Source organism: Myxine glutinosa, unplaced genomic scaffold (assembly GCF_964187855.1).
Source record: "Myxine glutinosa unplaced genomic scaffold, kmMyxGlut1.1 SCAFFOLD_494, whole genome shotgun sequence".
Classification (NCBI taxonomy): domain Eukaryota; kingdom Metazoa; phylum Chordata; class Myxini; order Myxiniformes; family Myxinidae; genus Myxine; species Myxine glutinosa.
Window position 1 is genome coordinate 44,143 of NW_027616591.1, and position 22,071 is coordinate 66,213.

The following is a 22,071-nucleotide window of genomic DNA, read 5'->3' on the forward strand; positions in this document are numbered from 1 at the left end:
CACTTGTATTAGTGTGGAAAAAACACTTTTTGCACTTGTGATAGTGTTGAAAAACCACTTTTCGCACTTGTGTTAGTGTTGAAAAACCACTTTTCGCACTTGTGTTGGTGCAGGAAACCACTTTTGCACTTGTATTAGTGTGGAAAAACCACTTTTTGCACTTGCGTTAGTGTTGAAAAACCACTTTTCGCACTTGTGTTAGTGTGGAAAAACCACTTTTCGCACTTGTGTTAGTGTTGAAAAACCACTTTTCGCACATGTGTTGGTGCAGGAATCCACTTTTTCACTTGTATTAGTGTGGAAAAAACACTTTTTGCACTTGTGATAGTGTTGAAAAACCACTTTTCGCACTTGTGTTAGTGTTGAAAAACCACTTTTCGCACTTGTGTTGGTGCAGGAAACCACTTTTGCACTTGTGTTAGTGTTGAAAATCCACTTTTCCCACTTGTGTTGGTGCAGGGAACCACTTTTGCACTTGTATTAGTGTTGAAAAACCACTTTTCACACTTGTGTTAGTGCAGGAAACCACTTTTGCACTTGTATTAGTGTGGAAAAAACACTTTTTGCACTTGTGATAGTGTTGAAAAACCACTTTTTGCACTTGTGTTAGTGTGGAAAAACCACTTTTCGCACTTGTGTTAGTGTTGAAAAACCACTTTTCGCACTTGTGTTGGTGCAGCAAACCACTTTTGCACTTGTATTAGTGTGGAAAAAACACTTTTTGCACTTGTGATAGTGTTGAAAAACCACTTTTCGCACTTGTGTTAGTGTTGAAAAAACACTTTTCGCACTTGTGTTAGTGTTGAAAAACCACTTTTCGCACTTGTGTTGGTGCAGGAAACCACTTTTGCACATGTATTAGTGTGGAAAAAAGACTTTTTACACTTGTGATAGTGTTGAAAAACCACTTTTCGCACTTGTGTTAGTGTTGAAAAACCACTTTTCGCACTTGTGTTAGTGTTGAAAAACCACTTTTCGCACTTGTGTTGGTGCAGGAAACCACTTTTGCACTTGTATTAGTGTGGAAAAAACACTTTTTGCACTTGTGATAGTGTTGAAAACCCACTTTTCGCACTTGTGTTAGTGTTGAAAAAACACTTTTCGCACTTGTGTTGGTGCAGGAATCCACTTTTGCACTTGTATTAGTGTGGAAAAAACACTTTTTGCACTTGTGATAGTGTTGAAAAACCACTTTTCGCACTTGTGTTAGTGTGGAAAAACCACTTTTCGCACTTGTGTTAGTGTTGAAAAACCACTTTTCGCACTTGTGGTGGTGCAGCAAACCACTTTTGCACTTGTATTAGTGTGGAAAAAACACTTTTTGCACTTGTGATAGTGTTGAAAAACCACTTTTCGCACTTGTGTTAGTGTTGAAAAACCACTTTTCGCACTTTTGTTGGTGCAGGAAACCACTTTTGCACTTGTATTAGTGTGGGAAAACCACTTTTCGCACTTGTGTTAGTGTTGAAAAACCACTTTTCGCACTTGTGTTAGTGTTGAAAAAACACTTTTCGCACTTGTGTTGGTGCAGGAAACCACTTTTGCACTTGTATTAGTGTGGAAAAAACACTTTTTGCACTTGTGATAGTGTTGAAAAACCACTTTTCGCACTTGTGTTAGTGTTGAAAAACCACTTTTCGCACTTGTGTTGGTGCAGGAAACCACTTTTGCACTTGTATTAGTGTGGAAAAACCACTTTTTGCACTTGCGTTAGTGTTGAAAAACCACTTTTCGCACTTGTGTTAGTGTGGAAAAACCACTTTTCGCACTTGTGTTAGTGTTGAAAAACCACTTTTCGCACTTGTGTTGGTGCAGGAAACCACTTTTTCACTTGTATTAGTGTGGAAAAAACACTTTTTGCACTTGTGATAGTGTTGAAAAACCACTTGTGTTAGTGTTGAAAAAACCACTTTTCGCCACTTGTGTTGGTGCAGGAAAACCACTTTTGCACTTATATTAGTGTGGAAAAAAACACTTTTTGCACTTGTGATAGTGTTGAAAACCCACTTTTCGCACTTGTGTTAGTGTTGAAAAACCACTTTTCGCACTTGTGTTAGTGTTGAAAATCCACTTTTCCCACTTGTGTTGGTGCAGGAAACCACTTTTGCACTTGTATTAGTGTGGAAAAAAACACTTTTCGCACTTGTGTTAGTGTTGAAAATCCACTTTTCCCACTTGTGTTGGTGCTGGGAACTACTTTTGCACTTGTATTAGTGTTGAAAAACCACTTTTCACACTTGTGTTAGTGTTGAAAAAACCACTTTTCGCACTTGTGTTGGTGCAGGAAACCACTTTTGCACTTGTATTAGTGTAGAAAAAACACTTTTTGCACTTGTGATAGTGTTGAAAAACCACTTTTCGCACTTGTGTTAGTGTGGAAAAACCACTTTTTGCACTTGTGTTAGTGTTGAAAAACCACTTTTCGCACTTGTGTTGGTGCAGCAAACCACTTTTGCCCTTGTATTAGTGTAGAAAAAAACACTTTTTGCACTTGTGATAGTGTTGAAAAACCACTTTTCGCACTTGTGTTAGTGTTGAAAAAACACTTTTCGCACTTGTGTTAGTGTTGAAAAACCACTTTTCGCACTTGTGTTGGTGCAGGAAACCACTTTTGCACATGTATTAGTGTGGAAAAAACACTTTTTTGCACTTGTGATAGTGTTGAAAAACCACTTTTCGCACTTGTGTTAGTGTTGAAAAAACCACTTTTCGCACTTGTGTTAGTGTTGAAAAACCACTTTTCGCACTTGTGTTGGTGCAGGAAACCACTTTTGCACTTGTATTCGTGTGGAAAAACCACTTTTTGCACTTGCGTTAGTGTTGAAAAACCACTTTTCGCACTTGTGTTAGTGTGGAAAAACCACTTTTCGCACGTGTGTTAGTGTTGAAAAACCACTTTTTCGCACTTGTGTTGGTGCAGGGAAACCACTTTTTCACTTGTATTAGTGTGGAAAAAACACTTTTTGCACTTGTGATATTGTTGAAAAACCACTTTTCACACTTGTGTTAGTGTTGAAAAACCACTTTTCACACTTGTGTTGGTGCAGGAAACCACTTTTGCACTTGTATTCGTGTGGAAAAACCACTTTTTGCACCTGCGTTAGTGTTGAAAAACCACTTTTCGCACTTGTGTTAGTGTGGAAAACCCACTTTTCGCACTTGTGTTAGTGTTGAAAAACCACTTTTCGCACTTGTGTTGGTGCAGGAAACCACTTTTTCACTTGTATTAGTGTGGAAAAAACACTTTTTGCACTTGTGATATTGTTGAAAAACCACTTTTCGCACTTGTGTTAGTGTTGAAAAACCACTTTTCGCACTTGTGTTGGTGCAGGAAACCACTTTTGCACTTGTATTAGTGTGGAAAAAACACTTTTTGCACTTGTGATAGTGTTGAAAAACCACTTTTCGCACTTGTGTTAGTGTGGAAAAACTACTTTTCGCACTTGTGTTAGAGTTGAAAAACCACTTTTCGCACTTGTGTTGGTGCAGCAAACCACTTTTGCACTTGTATTAGTGTGGAAAAAACACTTTTTGCACTTGTGATAGTGTTGAAAAACCACTTTTCGCACTTGTGTTAGTGTTGAAAAACCACTTTTCGCACTTGTGTTGGTGCAGGAAACCACTTTTGCACTTGTATTAGTGTGGAAAAACCACTTTTTGCACTTGCGTTAGTGTTGAAAACCACTTTTCGCACTTGTGTTAGTGTGGAAAAACCACTTTTCGCACTTGTGTTAGTGTTGAAAAGCAACTTTTCGCACTTGTGTTGGTGCAGGAAACCACTTTTTCACTTGTATTAGTGTGGAAAAAACACTTTTTGCACTTGTGATAGTGTTGAAAAACCACTTTTCGCACTTGTGTTAGTGTTGAAAAACCACTTTTCGCACTTGTGTTGGTGCAGGAAACCACTTTTGCACTTGTATTAGTGTGGGAAAACCACTTTTCGCACTTGTGTTAGTGTTGAAAAACCACTTTTCGCACTTGTGTTAGTGTTGAAAAAACACTTTTCGCACTTGTGTTGGTGCAGGAAACCACTTTTGCACTTGTATTAGTGTGGAAAAAACACTTTTTGCACTTGTGATAGTGTTGAAAAACCACTTTTCGCACTTGTGTTAGTGTTGAAAAACCACTTTTCGCACTTGTGTTGGTGCAGGAAACCACTTTTGCACTTGTATTAGTGTGGAAAAACCACTTTTTGCACTTGCGTTAGTGTTGAAAAACCACTTTTCGCACTTGTGTTAGTGTGGAAAAACCACTTTTCGCACTTGTGTTAGTGTTGAAAAACCACTTTTCGCACTTGTGTTGGTGCAGGAAACCACTTTTTCACTTGTATTAGTGTGGAAAAAACACTTTTTGCACTTGTGATAGTGTTGAAAAACCACTTTTCGCACTTGTGTTAGTGTTGAAAAACCACTTTTCGCACTGGTGTTAGTGTTGAAAAACCACTTTTCGCACTTGTGTTGGTGCAGGAAACCACTTTTGCACTTGTATTAGTGTGGAAAAAACACTTTTTGCACTTGTGATAGTGTTGAAAAACCACTTTTTGCACTTGTGTTAGTGTTGAAAAACCACTTTTCGCACTTGTGTTGGTGCAGGAAACCACTTTTGCACTTGTATTAGTGTGGAAAAAACACTTTTTGCACTTGTGATAGTGTTGAAAAACCACTTTTCGCACTTGTGATAGTGTGGAAAAACCACTTTTCGCACTTGTGTTGGTGCAGGAAACCACTTTTGCACTTGTATTAGTGTGGAAAAAACACTTTTTGCACTTGTGATAGTGTTGAAAACCCACTTTTCGCACTTGTGTTAGTGTTGAAAAACCACTTTTCGCACTTGTGTTGGTGCAGGAAACCACTTTTGCACTTGTATTAGTGTGGAAAAAACACTTTTTGCACTTGTGATAGTGTTGAAAAACCACTTTTCGCACTTGTGTTAGTGTGGAAAAAACCACTTTTCGCACTTGTGTTAGTGTTGAAAAACCACTTTTCGCACTTGTGTTGGTGTAGCAAACCACTTTTGCACTTGTATTAGTGTGGAAAAAACACTTTTCACACTTGTGTTAGTGTTGAAAAACCACTTTTCGCACTTGTGTTAGTGTTGAAAAAACACTTTTCGCACTTGTGTTGGTGCAGGAAACCACTTTTGCACTTGTATTAGTGTGGAAAAAACACTTTTTGCACTTGTGATAGTGTTGAAAAACCACTTTTCGCACTTGTGTTGGTGCAGGAAACCACTTTTGCACTTGTATTAGTGTGGAAAAAACACTTTTTGCACTTGTGATAGTGTTGAAAACCCACTTTTCACACTTGTGTTAGTGTTGAAAAACCACTTTTCGCACTTGTGTTGGTGCAGGAAACCACTTTTGCACTTGTATTAGTGTGGAAAAAACACTTTTTGCACTTGTGATAGTGTTGAAAAACCACTTTTCGCACTTGTGTTAGTGTGGAAAAACTACTTTTCGCACTTGTGTTAGAGTTGAAAAACCACTTTTCGCACTTGTGTTGGTGCAGCAAACCACTTTTGCACTTGTATTAGTGTGGAAAAAACACTTTTTGCACTTGTGATAGTGTTGAAAAACCACTTTTCGCACTTGTGTTAGTGTTGAAAAACCACTTTTCGCACTTGTGTTGGTGCAGGAAACCACTTTTGCACTTGTATTAGTGTGGAAAAACCACTTTTTGCACTTGCGTTAGTGTTGAAAAACCACTTTTCGCACTTGTGTTAGTGTGGAAAAACCACTTTTCGCACTTGTGTTAGTGTTGAAAAGCAACTTTTCGCACTTGTGTTGGTGCAGGAAACCACTTTTTCACTTGTATTAGTGTGGAAAAAACACTTTTTGCACTTGTGATAGTGTTGAAAAACCACTTTTCGCACTTGTGTTAGTGTTGAAAAACCACTTTTCGCACTTGTGTTGGTGCAGGAAACCACTTTTGCACTTGTATTACTGTGGAAAAAACACTTTTTGCACTTGTGGTAGTGTTGAAAAACCACTTTTCGCACTTGTGTTAGTGTTGAAAAACCACTTTTCGCACTTGTGTTAGTGTTGAAAATCCACTTTTCCCACTTGTGTTGGTGCAGGAAACCACTTTTGCACTTGTATTAGTGTGGAAAAAACACTTTTCGCACTTGTGTTAGTGTTGAAAATCCACTTTTCCCACTTGTGTTGGTGCAGGGAACCACTTTTGCACTTGTATTAGTGTTGAAAAACCACTTTTCACACTTGTGTTAGTGTTGAAAAACCACTTTTCGCACTTGTGTTGGTGCAGGAAACCACTTTTGCACTTGTATTAGTGTGGAAAAAACACTTTTTGCACTTGTGATAGTGTTGAAAAACCACTTTTCGCACTTGTGTTAATGTTGAAAAACCACTTTTCGCACTTGTGTTAGTGTTGAAAAACCACTTTTCGCACTTGTGTTGGTGCAGCAAACCACTTTTGCACTTGTATTAGTGTGGAAAAAACACTTTTTGCACTTGTGATAGTGTTGAAAAACCACTTTTCGCACTTGTGTTAGTGTTGAAAAACCACTTTTCGCACTTGTGTTAGTGTTGAAAAACCACTTTTCGCACTTGTGTTAGTGTTGAAAAACCACTTTTCGCACTTGTGTTGGTGCAGGAAACCACTTTTGCACTTGTATTAGTGTGGAAAAACCACTTTTTGCACTTGCGTTAGTGTTGAAAAACCACTTTTCGCACTTGTGTTAGTGTGGAAAAACCACTTTTCGCACTTGTGTTGGTGCAGGAAACCACTTTTGCACTTGTATTCGTGTGGAAAAAACACTTTTTGCACTTGTGATAGTGTTGAAAAACCACTTTTCGCACTTGTGTTAGTGTTGAAAAACCACTTTTCGCACTCGTGTTGGTGCAGGAAACCACTTTTGCACTTGTATTAGTGTGGAAAAACCACTTTTTGCACTTGCGTTAGTGTTGAAAAACCACTTTTCGCATTTGTGTTAGTGTGGAAAAACTACTTTTCGCACTTGTGTTAGTGTTGAAAAACCACTTTTCGCACTTGTGTTGGTGCAGGAAACCACTTTTTCACTTATATTAGTGTGGAAAAAACACTTTCTGCACTTGTGATAGTGTTGAAAAACCACTTTTCGCACTTGTGTTAGTGTTGAAAAACCACTTTTCGCACTTGTGTTGGTGCAGGAAACCACTTTTGCACTTGTATTAGTGTGGAAAAAAAACACTTTTTGCACTTGTGATAGTGTTGAAAAACCACTTTTTGCACTTGTGTTAGTGTGGAAAAACCACTTTTCGCACTTGTGTTAGTGTTTAAAAACCACTTTTCGCACTTGTGTTGGTGCAGCAAACCACTTTTGCACTTGTATTACTGTGGAAAAAAACACTTTTTGCACTTGTGGTAGTGTTGAAAAACCACTTTTCGCACTTGTGTTAGTGTTGAAAAACCACTTTTCGCACTTGTGTTAGTGTTGAAAATCCACTTTTCCCACTTGTGTTGGTGCAGGAAACCACTTTTGCACTTGTATTAGTGTGGAAAAAACACTTTTCGCACTTGTGTTAATGTTGAAAATCCACTTTTCCCACTTGTGTTGGTGCAGGGAACCACTTTTGCACTTGTATTAGTGTTGAAAAACCACTTTTCACACTTGTGTTAGTGTTGAAAAAACCACTTTTCGCACTTGTGTTGGTGCAGGAAACCACTTTTGCACTTGTATTAGTGTGGAAAAAACACTTTTTGCACTTGTGATAGTGTTGAAAAAACCACTTTTCGCACTTGTGTTAGTGTTGAAAAACCACTTTTCGCACTTGTGTTAGTGTTGAAAAACCACTTTTCGCACTCGTGTTGGTGCAGCAAACCACTTTTGCACTTGTATTAGTGTGGAAAAAACACTTTTTGCACTTGTGATAGTGTTGAAAAACCACTTTTCGCACTTGTGTTAGTGTTGAAAACCACTTTTCGCACTTGTGTTAGTGTTGAAAAACCACTTTTCGCACTTGTGTTAGTGTTGAAAAACCACTTTTCGCACTTGTGTTGGTGCAGGAAACCACTTTTGCACTTGTATTAGTGTGGAAAAACCACTTTTTTGCACTTGCGTTAGTGTTGAAAAACCACTTTTCGCACTTGTGTTAGTGTGGAAAAACCACTTTTCGCACTTGTGTTGGTGCAGGAAACCACTTTTGCACTTGTATTCGTGTGGAAAAAAACACTTTTTGCACTTGTGATAGTGTTGAAAAACCACTTTTCGCACTTGTGTTAGTGTTGAAAAACCACTTTTCGCACTCGTGTTGGTGCAGGAAACCACTTTTGCACTTGTATTAGTGTGGAAAAACCACTTTTTGCACTTGCGTTAGTGTTGAAAAACCACTTTTCGCATTTGTGTTAGTGTGGAAAAACTACTTTTCGCACTTGTGTTAGTGTTGAAAAAACCACTTTTCGCACTTGTGTTGGTGCAGGAAAACCACTTTTTCACTTATATTAGTGTGGAAAAAACACTTTCTGCACTTGTGATAGTGTTGAAAAACCACTTTTCGCACTTGTGTTAGTGTTGAAAACCACTTTTCGCACTTGTGTTGGTGCAGGAAACCACTTTTGCACTTGTATTAGTGTGGAAAAAAACACTTTTTGCACTTGTGATAGTGTTGAAAAACCACTTTTTGCACTTGTGTTAGTGTGGAAAAACCACTTTTCGCACTTGTGTTAGTGTTTAAAAACCACTTTTCGCACTTGTGTTGGTGCAGCAAACCACTTTTGCACTTGTATTACTGTGGAAAAAAACACTTTTTGCACTTGTGGTAGTGTTGAAAAACCACTTTTCGCACTTGTGTTAGTGTTGAAAAACCACCTTTTCGCACTTGTGTTAGTGTTGAAAATCCACTTTTCCCACTTGTGTTGGTGCAGGAAACCACTTTTGCACTTGTATTAGTGTGGAAAAAACACTTTTCGCACTTGTGTTAGTGTTGAAAATCCACTTTTCCCACTTGTGTTGGTGCAGGGAACCACTTTTGCACTTGTATTAGTGTTGAAAAAACCACTTTTCACACTTGTGTTAGTGTTGAAAAACCACTTTTCGCACTTGTGTTGGTGCAGGAAACCACTTTTGCACTTGTATTAGTGTGGAAAAAACACTTTTTTGCACTTGTGATAGTGTTGAAAAAACCACTTTTCGCACTTGTGTTAGTGTTGAAAAACCACTTTTCGCACTTGTGTTAGTGTTGAAAAACCACTTTTCGCACTTGTGTTGGTGCAGCAAACCACTTTTGCACTTGTATTAGTGTGGAAAAAACACTTTTTGCACTTGTGATAGTGTTGAAAAACCACTTTTCGCACTTGTGTTAGTGTTGAAAAACCACTTTTCGCACTTGTGTTAGTGTTGAAAAACCACTTTTCGCACTTGTGTTAGTGTTGAAAAACCACTTTTCGCACTTGTGTTGGTGCAGGAAACCACTTTTGCACTTGTATTAGTGTGGAAAAACCACTTTTTGCACTTGCGTTAGTGTTGAAAAACCACTTTTCGCACTTGTGTTAGTGTGGAAAAACCACTTTTCGCACTTGTGTTGGTGCAGGAAACCACTTTTGCACTTGTATTCGTGTGGAAAAAACACTTTTTGCACTTGTGATAGTGTTGAAAAACCACTTTTTCGCACTTGTGTTAGTGTTGAAAAACCACTTTTCGCACATGTGTTAGTGTTGAAAATCCACTTTTCCCACTTGTGTTGGTGCAGGGAAACCACTTTTGCACTTGTATTAGTATGGAAAAAACACTTTTCGCACTTGTGTTAGTGTTGTTGAAAATCCACTTTTCCCACTTGTGTTGGTGCTGGGAACTACTTTTGCACTTGTATTAGTGTTGAAAAACCACTTTTCACACTTGTGTTAGTGTTGAAAAACCACTTTTCGCACTTGTGTTGGTGCAGGAAACCACTTTTGCACTTGTATGAGTGTGGAAAAAACACTTTTTGCACTTGTGATAGTGTTGAAAAAACCACTTTTCGCATTTGTGTTAGTGTGGAAAAACCACTTTTCGTACTTGTGTTAGTGTTGAAAAACCACTTTTCGCACTTGTGTTGGTGCAGCAAACCACTTTTGCCCTTGTATTAGTGTAGAAAAAACACTTTTTGCACTTGTGATAGTGTTGAAAAACCACTTTTCGCACTTGTGTTAGTGTTGAAAAACCACTTTTCGCACTTGTGTTAGTGTTGAAAAACCCACTTTTCCCACTTGTGTTGGTGCAGGAAACCACTTTTGCACATGTATTAGTGTGGAAAAAACACTTTTTGCACTTGTGATAGTGTTGAAAAACCACTTTTCGCACTTGTGTTAGTGTTGAAAAACCACTTTTCGCACTTGTGTTAGTGTTGAAAAACCACTTTTCGCACTTGTGTTGGTGCAGGAAACCACTTTTGCACTTGTATTCGTGTGGAAAAACCACTTTTTGCACTTGCGTTAGTGTTGAAAAACCACTTTTCGCACTTGTGTTAGTGTGGAAAAACCACTTTTCGCAGTTGTGTTAGTGTTGAAAAACCACTTTTCGCACTTGTGTTGGGTGCAGGAAACCACTTTTTCACTTGTATTAGTGTGGAAAAAACACTTTTGCACTTGTGATAGTGTTGAAAAACCACTTTTCGCACTTGTGTTAGTGTTGAAAAACCACTTTTCACACTTGTGTTGGTGCAGGAAACCACTTTTGCACTTGTATTCGTGTGGAAAAACCACTTTTTGCACTTGCGTTAGTGTTGAAAAACCACTTTTCGCACTTGTGTTAGTGTGGAAAACCCACTTTTCGCACTTGTGTTAGTGTTGAAAAACCACTTTTCGCACTTGTGTTGGTGCAGGAAACCACTTTTTCACTTGTATTAGTGTGGAAAAACCACTTTTCGCACTTGTGTTAGTGTTGAAAAACCACTTTTCGCACTTGTGTTAGTGTTGAAAAACCACTTTTCGCACTTGTGTTGGTGCAGCAAACCACTTTTGCACTTGTATTAGTGTGGAAAAAACACTTTTTGCACTTGTGATAGTGTTGAAAAACCACTTTTCGCACTTGTGTTAGTGTTGAAAAACCACTTTTCGCACTTGTGTTAGTGTTGAAAAACCACTTTTCGCACTTGTGTTAGTGTTGAAAAACCACTTTTCGCACTTGTGTTGGTGCAGGAAACCACTTTTGCACTTGTATTAGTGTGGAAAAACCACTTTTTGCACTTGCGTTAGTGTTGAAAAACCACTTTTCGCACTTGTGTTAGTGTGGAAAAACCACTTTTCGCACTTGTGTTGGTGCAGGAAACCACTTTTGCACTTGTATTCGTGTGGAAAAAACACTTTTTGCACTTGTGATAGTGTTGAAAAACCACTTTTCGCACTTGTGTTAGTGTTGAAAAACCACTTTTCGCACATGTGTTAGTGTTGAAAATCCACTTTTCCCACTTGTGTTGGTGCAGGAAACCACTTTTGCACTTGTATTAGTATGGAAAAAACACTTTTCGCACTTGTGTTAGTGTTGAAAATCCACTTTTCCCACTTGTGTTGGTGCTGGGAACTACTTTTGCACTTGTATTAGTGTTGAAAAACCACTTTTCACACTTGTGTTAGTGTTGAAAAACCACTTTTCGCACTTGTGTTGGTGCAGGAAACCACTTTTGCACTTGTATGAGTGTGGAAAAAACACTTTTTGCACTTGTGATAGTGTTGAAAAACCACTTTTCGCATTTGTGTTAGTGTGGAAAAACCACTTTTCGTACTTGTGTTAGTGTTGAAAAACCACTTTTCGCACTTGTGTTGGTGCAGCAAACCACTTTTGCCCTTGTATTAGTGTAGAAAAAACACTTTTTGCACTTGTGATAGTGTTGAAAAACCACTTTTCGCACTTGTGTTAGTGTTGAAAAACCACTTTTCGCACTTGTGTTAGTGTTGAAAAACCACTTTTCCCACTTGTGTTGGTGCAGGAAACCACTTTTGCACATGTATTAGTGTGGAAAAAACACTTTTTGCACTTGTGATAGTGTTGAAAAACCACTTTTCGCACTTGTGTTAGTGTTGAAAAACCACTTTTCGCACTTGTGTTAGTGTTGAAAAACCACTTTTCGCACTTGTGTTGGTGCAGGAAACCACTTTTGCACTTGTATTCGTGTGGAAAAACCACTTTTTGCACTTGCGTTAGTGTTGAAAAACCACTTTTCGCACTTGTGTTAGTGTGGAAAAACCACTTTTCGCAGTTGTGTTAGTGTTGAAAAACCACTTTTCGCACTTGTGTTGGTGCAGGAAACCACTTTTTCACTTGTATTAGTGTGGAAAAAACACTTTTGCACTTGTGATAGTGTTGAAAAACCACTTTTCGCACTTGTGTTAGTGTTGAAAAACCACTTTTCACACTTGTGTTGGTGCAGGAAACCACTTTTGCACTTGTATTCGTGTGGAAAAACCACTTTTTGCACTTGCGTTAGTGTTGAAAAACCACTTTTCGCACTTGTGTTAGTGTGGAAAACCCACTTTTCGCACTTGTGTTAGTGTTGAAAAACCACTTTTCGCACTTGTGTTGGTGCAGGAAACCACTTTTTCACTTGTATTAGTGTGGAAAAAACACTTTTTGCACTTGTGATAGTGTTGAAAAACCACTTTTCGCACTTGTGTTAGTGTTGAAAAACCACTTTTCGCACTTGTGTTGGTGCAGGAAAACACTTTTGCACTTGTATTAGTGTGGAAAAAACACTTTTTGCACTTGTGATAGTGTTGAAAAACCACTTTTCGCACTTGTGTTAGTGTGGAAAAACTACTTTTCGCACTTGTGTAAGAGTTGAAAAACCACTTTTCGCACTTGTGTTGGTGCAGCAAACCACTTTTGCACTTGTATTAGTGTGGAAAAAACACTTTTTGCACTTGTGATAGTGTTGAAAAACCACTTTTCGCACTTGTGTTAGTGTTGAAAAACCACTTTTCGCACTTGTGTTGGTGCAGGAAACCACTTTTGCACTTGTATTAGTGTGGAAAAACCACTTTTTGCACTTGCGTTAGTGTTGAAAACCACTTTTCGCACTTGTGTTATTGTGGAAAAACCACTTTTCGCACTTGTGTTAGTGTTGAAAAGCAACTTTTCGCACTTGTGTTGGTGCAGGAAACCACTTTTTCACTTGTATTAGTGTGGAAAAAACACTTTTTGCACTTGTGATAGTGTTGAAAAAACCACTTTTCGCACTTGTGTTAGTGTTGAAAAACCACTTTTCGCACTTGTGTTGGTGCAGGAAACCACTTTTGCACTTGTATTAGTGTGGGAAAACCACTTTTCGCACTTGTGTTAGTGTTGAAAAACCACTTTTCCGCACTTGTGTTAGTGTTGAAAAACACTTTTCGCACTTGTGTTGGTGCAGGAAACCACTTTTGCACTTGTATTAGTGTGGAAAAAACACTTTTTGCACTTGTGATAGTGTTGAAAAACCACTTTTCGCACTTGTGTTAGTGTTGAAAAACCACTTTTCGCACTTGTGTTGGTGCAGGAAACCACTTTTGCACTTGTATTAGTGTGGAAAAACCACTTTTTGCACTTGCGTTAGTGTTGAAAAACCACTTTTCGCACTTGTGTTAGTGTGGAAAAACCACTTTTCGCACTTGTGTTAGTGTTGAAAAACCACTTTTCGCACTTGTGTTGGTGCAGGAAACCACTTTTTCACTTGTATTAGTGTGGAAAAAACACTTTTTGCACTTGTGATAGTGTTGAAAAACCACTTTTCGCACTTGTGTTAGTGTTGAAAAACCACTTTTCGCACTGGTGTTAGTGTTGAAAAACCACTTTTCGCACTTGTGTTGGTGCAGGAAACCACTTTTGCACTTGTATTAGTGTGGAAAAAACACTTTTTGCACTTGTGATAGTGTTGAAAAACCACTTTTCGCACTTGTGTTAGTGTTGAAAAACCACTTTGCGCACTTGTGTTGGTGCAGGAAACCACTTTTGCACTTGTATTAGTGTGGAAAAACCACTTTTTGCACTTGCGTTAGTGTTGAAAACCACTTTTCGCACTTGTGTTATTGTGGAAAAACCACTTTTCGCACTTGTGTTAGTGTTGAAAAGCAACTTTTCGCACTTGTGTTGGTGCAGGAAACCACTTTTTCACTTGTATTAGTGTGGAAAAAACACTTTTTGCACTTGTGATAGTGTTGAAAAACCACTTTTCGCACTTGTGTTAGTGTTGAAAAACCACTTTTCGCACTTGTGTTGGTGCAGGAAACCACTTTTGCACTTGTATTAGTGTGGGAAAACCACTTTTCGCACTTGTGTTAGTGTTGAAAAACCACTTTTCGCACTTGTGTTAGTGTTGAAAAAACACTTTTCGCACTTGTGTTGGTGCAGGAAACCACTTTTGCACTTGTATTAGTGTGGAAAAAACACTTTTTGCACTTGTGATAGTGTTGAAAAACCACTTTTCGCACTTGTGTTAGTGTTGAAAAACCACTTTTCGCACTTGTGTTGGTGCAGGAAACCACTTTTGCACTTGTATTAGTGTGGAAAAACCACTTTTTGCACTTGCGTTAGTGTTGAAAAACCACTTTTCGCACTTGTGTTAGTGTGGAAAAACCACTTTTCGCACTTGTGTTAGTGTTGAAAAACCACTTTTCGCACTTGTGTTGGTGCAGGAAACCACTTTTTCACTTGTATTAGTGTGGAAAAAACACTTTTTGCACTTGTGATAGTGTTGAAAAACCACTTTTCGCACTTGTGTTAGTGTTGAAAAACCACTTTTCGCACTTGTGTTGGTGCAGGAAACCACTTTTGCACTTGTATTAGTGTGGAAAAAACACTTTTTGCACTTGTGATAGTGTTGAAAAACCACTTTTCGCACTTGTGATAGTGTGGAAAAACCACTTTTCGCACTTGTGTTGGTGCAGGAAACCACTTTTGCACTTGTATTAGTGTGGAAAAAACACTTTTTGCACTTGTGATAGTGTTGAAAACCCACTTTTCGCACTTGTGTTAGTGTTGAAAAACCACTTTTCGCACTTGTGTTGGTGCAGGAAACCACTTTTGCACTTGTATTAGTGTGAAAAAACACTTTTTGCACTTGTGATAGTGTTGAAAAACCACTTTTCGCACTTGTGTTAGTGTGGAAAAACCACTTTTCGCACTTGTGTTAGTGTTGAAAAACCACTTTTCGCACTTGTGTTGGTGTAGCAAACCACTTTTGCACTTGTATTAGTGTGGAAAAAACACTTTTCACACTTGTGTTAGTGTTGAAAAACCACTTTTCGCACTTGTGTTAGTGTTGAAAAAACACTTTTCGCACTTGTGTTGGTGCAGGAAACCACTTTTGCACTTGTATTAGTGTGGAAAAAACACTTTTTGCACTTGTGATAGTGTTGAAAAACCACTTTTCGCACTTGTGTTGGTGCAGGAAACCACTTTTGCACTTGTATTAGTGTGGAAAAAACACTTTTTGCACTTGTGATAGTGTTGAAAACCCACTTTTCACACTTGTGTTAGTGTTGAAAAACCACTTTTCGCACTTGTGTTGGTGCAGGAAACCACTTTTGCACTTGTATTAGTGTGGAAAAAACACTTTTTGCACTTGTGATAGTGTTGAAAAACCACTTTTCGCACTTGTGTTAGTGTGGAAAACTACTTTTCGCACTTGTGTTAGAGTTGAAAAACCACTTTTCGCACTTGTGTTGGTGCAGCAAACCACTTTTGCACTTGTATTAGTGTGGAAAAAACACTTTTTGCACTTGTGATAGTGTTGAAAAAACCACTTTTCGCACTTGTGTTAGTGTTGAAAAACCACTTTTCGCACTTGTGTTGGTGCAGGAAACCACTTTTGCACTTGTATTAGTGTGGAAAAACACTTTTTGCACTTGCGTTAGTGTTGAAAAACCACTTTTCGCACTTGTGTTAGTGTGGAAAAACCACTTTTCGCACTTGTGTTAGTGTTGAAAAGCAACTTTTCGCACTTGTGTTGGTGCAGGAAACCACTTTTTCACTTGTATTAGTGTGGAAAAAACACTTTTTGCACTTGTGATAGTGTTGAAAAACCACTTTCGCACTTGTGTTAGTGTTGAAAAACCACTTTTCGCACTTGTGTTGGTGCAGGAAACCACTTTTGCACTTGTATTACTGTGGAAAAAACACTTTTTGCACTTGTGGTAGTGTTGAAAAACCACTTTTCGCACTTGTGTTAGTGTTGAAAAACCACTTTTCGCACTTGTGTTAGTGTTGAAAATCCACTTTTCCCACTTGTGTTGGTGCAGGAAACCACTTTTGCACTTGTATTAGTGTGGAAAAAACACTTTTCGCACTTGTGTTAGTGTTGAAAATCCACTTTTCCCACTTGTGTTGGTGCAGGGAACCACTTTTGCACTTGTATTAGTGTTGAAAAACCACTTTTCACACTTGTGTTAGTGTTGAAAAACCACTTTTCGCACTTGTGTTGGTGCAGGAAACCACTTTTGCACTTGTATTAGTGTGGAAAAAACACTTTTTGCACTTGTGATAGTGTTGAAAAACCACTTTTCGCACTTGTGTTAGTGTTGAAAAACCACTTTTCGCACTTGTGTTAGTGTTGAAAAACCACTTTCGCACTTGTGTTGGTGCAGCAAACCACTTTTGCACTTGTATTAGTGTGGAAAAAACACTTTTTGCACTTGTATAGTGTTGAAAAACCACTTTTCGCACTTGTGTTAGTGTTGAAAAACCACTTTTCGCACTTGTGTTAGTGTTGAAAAACCACTTTTCGCACTTGTGTTAGTGTTGAAAAACCACTTTTCGCACTTGTGTTGGTGCAGGAAACCACTTTTGCACTTGTATTAGTGTGGAAAAACCACTTTTTGCACTTGCGTTAGTGTTGAAAAACCACTTTTCGCACTTGTGTTAGTGTGGAAAAACCACTTTTCGCACTTGTGTTGGTGCAGGAAACCACTTTTGCACTTGTATTCGTGTGGAAAAAACACTTTTTGCACTTGTGATAGTGTTGAAAACCACTTTTCGCACTTGTGTTAGTGTTGAAAAACCACTTTCGCACTCGTGTTGGTGCAGGAAACCACTTTTGCACTTGTATTAGTGTGGAAAAACCACTTTTTGCACTTGCGTTAGTGTTGAAAAACCACTTTTCGCATTTGTGTTAGTGTGGAAAAACTACTTTTCGCACTTGTGTTAGTGTTGAAAAACCACTTTTCGCACTTGTGTTGGTGCAGGAACCACTTTTTCACTTATATTAGTGTGGAAAAAACACTTTCTGCACTTGTGATAGTGTTGAAAAACCACTTTTCGCACTTGTGTTAGTGTTGAAAAACCACTTTTCGCACTTGTGTTGGTGCAGGAACCACTTTTGCACTTGTATTAGTGTGGAAAAAACACTTTTTGCACTTGTGATAGTGTGAAAAAACCACTTTTTGCACTTGTGTTAGTGTGGAAAAACCCACTTTCGCACTTGTGTTAGTGTTTAAAAACCACTTTTCGCACTTGTGTTGGTGCAGCAAACCACTTTTGCACTTGTATTACTGTGGAAAAAACACTTTTTGCACTTGTGGTAGTGTTGAAAAACCACTTTTCGCACTTGTGTTAGTGTTGAAAAACCACTTTTCGCACTTGTGTTAGTGTTGAAAATCCACTTTTCCCACTTGTGTTGGTGCAGGAAACCACTTTTGCACTTGTATTAGTGTGGAAAAAACACTTTTCGCACTTGTGTTAGTGTTGAAAATCCACTTTTCCCACTTGTGTTGGTGCAGGGAACCACTTTTGCACTTGTATTAGTGTTGAAAAACCACTTTTCACACTTGTGTTAGTGTTGAAAAACCACTTTTCGCACTTGTGTTGGTGCAGGAAACCACTTTTGCACTTGTATTAGTGTGGAAAAAACACTTTTTGCACTTGTGATAGTGTTGAAAAACCACTTTTCGCACTTGTGTTAGTGTTGAAAAACCACTTTTCGCACTTGTGTTAGTGTTGAAAAACCACTTTTCGCACTTGTGTTGGTGCAGCAAACCACTTTTGCACTTGTATTAGTGTGGAAAAAACACTTTTTGCACTTGTGATAGTGTGAAAAACCACTTTTCGCACTTGTGTTAGTGTTGAAAAACCACTTTTCGCACTTGTGTTAGTGTTGAAAAACCACTTTTCGCACTTGTGTTAGTGTTGAAAAACCACTTTTCGCACTTGTGTTGGTGCAGGAAACCACTTTTGCACTTGTATTAGTGTCGAAAAACCACTTTTTGCACTTGCGTTAGTGTTGAAAAACCACTTTTCGCACTTGTGTTAGTGTGGAAAAACCACTTTTCGCACTTGTGTTGGTGCAGGAAACCACTTTTGCACTTGTATTCGTGTGGAAAAAACACTTTTTGCACTTGTGATAGTGTTGAAAAACCACTTTTCGCACTTGTGTTAGTGTTGAAAAACCACTTTTCGCACATGTGTTAGTGTTGAAAATCCACTTTTCCCACTTGTGTTGGTGCAGGAAACCACTTTTGCACTTGTATTAGTGTGGAAAAAACACTTTTCGCACTTGTGTTAGTGTTGAAAATCCACTTTTCCCACTTGTGTTGGTGCTGGGAACTACTTTTGCACTTGTATTAGTGTTGAAAAACGACTTTTCACACTTGTGTTAGTTTTGAAAAACCACTTTTCGCACTTGTGTTGGTGCAGGAAACCACTTTTGCACTTGTATGAGTGTGGAAAAAACACTTTTTGCACTTGTGATAGTGTTGAAAAACCACTTTTCGCATTTGTGTTAGTGTGGAAAAACCACTTTTCGTACTTGTGTTAGTGTTGAAAAACCACTTTTCGCACTTGTGTTGGTGCAGCAAACCACTTTTGCCCTTGTATTAGTGTAGAAAAAACACTTTTTGCACTTGTGATAGTGTTGAAAAACCACTTTTCGCACTTGTGTTAGTGTTGAAAAACCACTTTTCGCACTTGTGTTAGTGTTGAAAAACCACTTTTCCCACTTGTGTTGGTGCAGGAAACCACTTTTGCACATGTATTAGTGTGGAAAAAACACTTTTTGCACTTGTGATAGTGTTGAAAAACCACTTTTCGCACTTGTGTTAGTGTTGAAAAACCACTTTTCGCACTTGTGTTAGTGTTGAAAAACCACTTTTCACACTTGTGTTGGTGCAGGAAACCACTTTTGCACTTGTATTCGTGTGGAAAAACCACTTTTTGCACTTGCGTTAGTGTTGAAAAACCACTTTTCGCACTTGTGTTAGTGTGGAAAAACCACTTTTCGCAGTTGTGTTAGTGTTGAAAAACCACTTTTCGCACTTGTGTTGGTGCAGGAAACCACTTTTTCACTTGTATTAGTGTGGAAAAAACACTTTTGCACTTGTGATAGTGTTGAAAAACCACTTTTCGCACTTGTGTTAGTGTTGAAAAACCACTTTTCACACTTGTGTTGGTGCAGGAAACCACTTTTGCACTTGTATTCGTGTGGAAAAACCACTTTTTGCACTTGCGTTAGTGTTGAAAAACCACTTTTCGCACTTGTGTTAGTGTGGAAAACCCACTTTTCGCACTTGTGTTAGTGTTGAAAAACCACTTTTCACACTTGTGTTGGTGCAGGAAACCACTTTTTCACTTGTATTAGTGTGGAAAAAACACTTTTTGCACTTGTGATAGTGTTGAAAAACCACTTTTCGCACTTGTGTTAGTGTTGAAAAACCACTTTTCGCACTTGTGTTGGTGCAGGAAACCACTTTTGCACTTGTATTAGTGTGGAAAAAACACTTTTTGCACTTGTGATAGTGTTGAAAACCCACTTTTCGCACTTGTGTTAGTGTTGAAAAACCACTTTTCGCACTTGTGTTGGTGCAGGAAACCACTTTTGCACTTGTATTAGTGTGGAAAAAACACTTTTTGCACTTGTGATAGTGTTGAAAAACCACTTTTCGCACTTGTGTTAGTGTGGAAAAACTACTTTTCGCACTTGTGTTAGAGTTGAAAAACCACTTTTCGCACTTGTGTTGGTGCAGCAAACCAGTTTTGCACTTGTATTAGTGTGGAAAAAACACTTTTTGCACTTGTGATAGTGTTGAAAAACCACTTTTCGCACTTGTGTTAGTGTTGAAAAACCACTTTTCGCACTTGTGTTGGTGCAGGAAACCACTTTTGCACTTGTATTAGTGTGGAAAAACCACTTTTTGCACTTGTGTTAGTGTTGAAAAACCACTTTTCGCACTTGTGTTAGTGTGGAAAAACCACTTTTCGCACTTGTGTTCGTGTTGAAAAGCAACTTTTCGCACTTGTGTTGGTGCAGGAAACCACTTTTTCACTTGTATTAGTGTGGAAAAAACACTTTTTGCACTTGTGATAGTGTTGAAAAACCACTCTTCGCACTTGTGTTAGTGTTGAAAAACCACTTTTCGCACTTGTGTTGGTGCAGGAAACCACTTTTGCACTTGTATTACTGTGGAAAAAACACTTTTTGCACTTGTGGTAGTGTTGAAAAACCACTTTTCGCACTTGTGTTAGTGTTGAAAAACCACTTTTCGCACTTATGTTGGTGCAGGAAACCACTTTTGCACTTGTATTAGTGTGGAAAAAACACTTTTTGCACTTGTGATAGTGTTGAAAAACCACTTTTCGCACTTGTGTTAGTGTTGAAAAACCACTTTTCGCACTTGTGTTGGTGCAGGAAACCACTTTTGCACTTGTATTCGTGTGGAAAAAACACTTTTCGCACTTGTGTTAGTGTTGAAAAACCACTTTTCGCACTTGTGGTGGTGCAGCAAACCAGTTTTGCACTTGTATTAGTGTGGAAAAAACACTTTTTGCACTTGTGATAGTGTTGAAAAACCACTTTTCGCACTTGTGTTAGTGTTGAAAAACCACTTTTCGCACTTGTGTTGGTGCAGGAAACCACTTTTGCACTTGTATTAGTGTGGGAAAACCACTTTTCGCACTTGTGTTAGTGTTGAAAAACCACTTTTCGCACTTGTGTTAGTGTTGAAAAAACACTTTTCGCACTTGTGTTGGTGCAGGAAACCACTTTTGCACTTGTATTAGTGTGGAAAAAACACTTTTTGCACTTGTGATAGTGTTGAAAAACCACTTTTCGCACTTGTGTTAGTGTTGAAAAACCACTTTTCGCACTTGTGTTGGTGCAGGAAACCACTTTTGCACTTGTATTAGTGTGGAAAAACCACTTTTTGCACTTGCGTTAGTGTTGAAAAACCACTTTTCGCACTTGTGTTAGTGTGGAAAAACCACTTTTCGCACTTGTGTTAGTGTTGAAAAACCACTTTTCGCACTTGTGTTGGTGCAGGAAACCACTTTTTCACTTGTATTAGTGTGGAAAAAACACTTTTTGCACTTGTGATAGTGTTGAAAAACCACTTTTCGCACTTGTGTTAGTGTTGAAAAACCACTTTTCGCACTGGTGTTAGTGTTGAAAAACCACTTTTCGCACTTGTGTTGGTGCAGGAAACCACTTTTGCACTTGTATTAGTGTGGAAAAAACACTTTTTGCACTTGTGATAGTGTTGAAAAACCACTTTTCGCACTTGTGTTAGTGTTGAAAAACCACTTTTCGCACTTGTGTTGGTGCAGGAAACCACTTTTGCACTTGTATTAGTGTGGAAAAAACACTTTTTGCACTTGTGATAGTGTTGAAAACCCACTTTTCGCACTTGTGTTAGTGTTGAAAAACCACTTTTCGCACTTGTGTTGGTGCAGGAAACCACTTTTGCACTTGTATTAGTGTGGAAAAAACACTTTTTGCACTTGTGATAGTGTTGAAAAACCACTTTTCGCACTTGTGGTAGTGTGGAAAAACCACTTTTCGCACTTGTGTTAGTGTTGAAAAACCACTTTTCGCACTTGTGTTGGTGCAGGAAACCACTTTTGCACTTGTATTAGTGTGGAAAAAACACTTTTTGCACTTGTGATAGTGTTGAAAAACCACTTTTCGCACTTGTGTTAGTGTTGAAAAACCACTTTTCGCACTTGTGTTGGTGCAGGAAACCACTTTTGCACTTGTATTAGTGTGGAAAAACCACTTTTCGCACTTGTGTTAGTGTTGAAAAACCACTTTTCGCACTTGTGTTGGTGCAGGAAACCACTTTTGCACTTGTATTAGTGTGGAAAAAACACTTTTTGCACTTGTGTTGGTGCAGGAAACCACTTTTGCACTTGTATTAGTGTGGA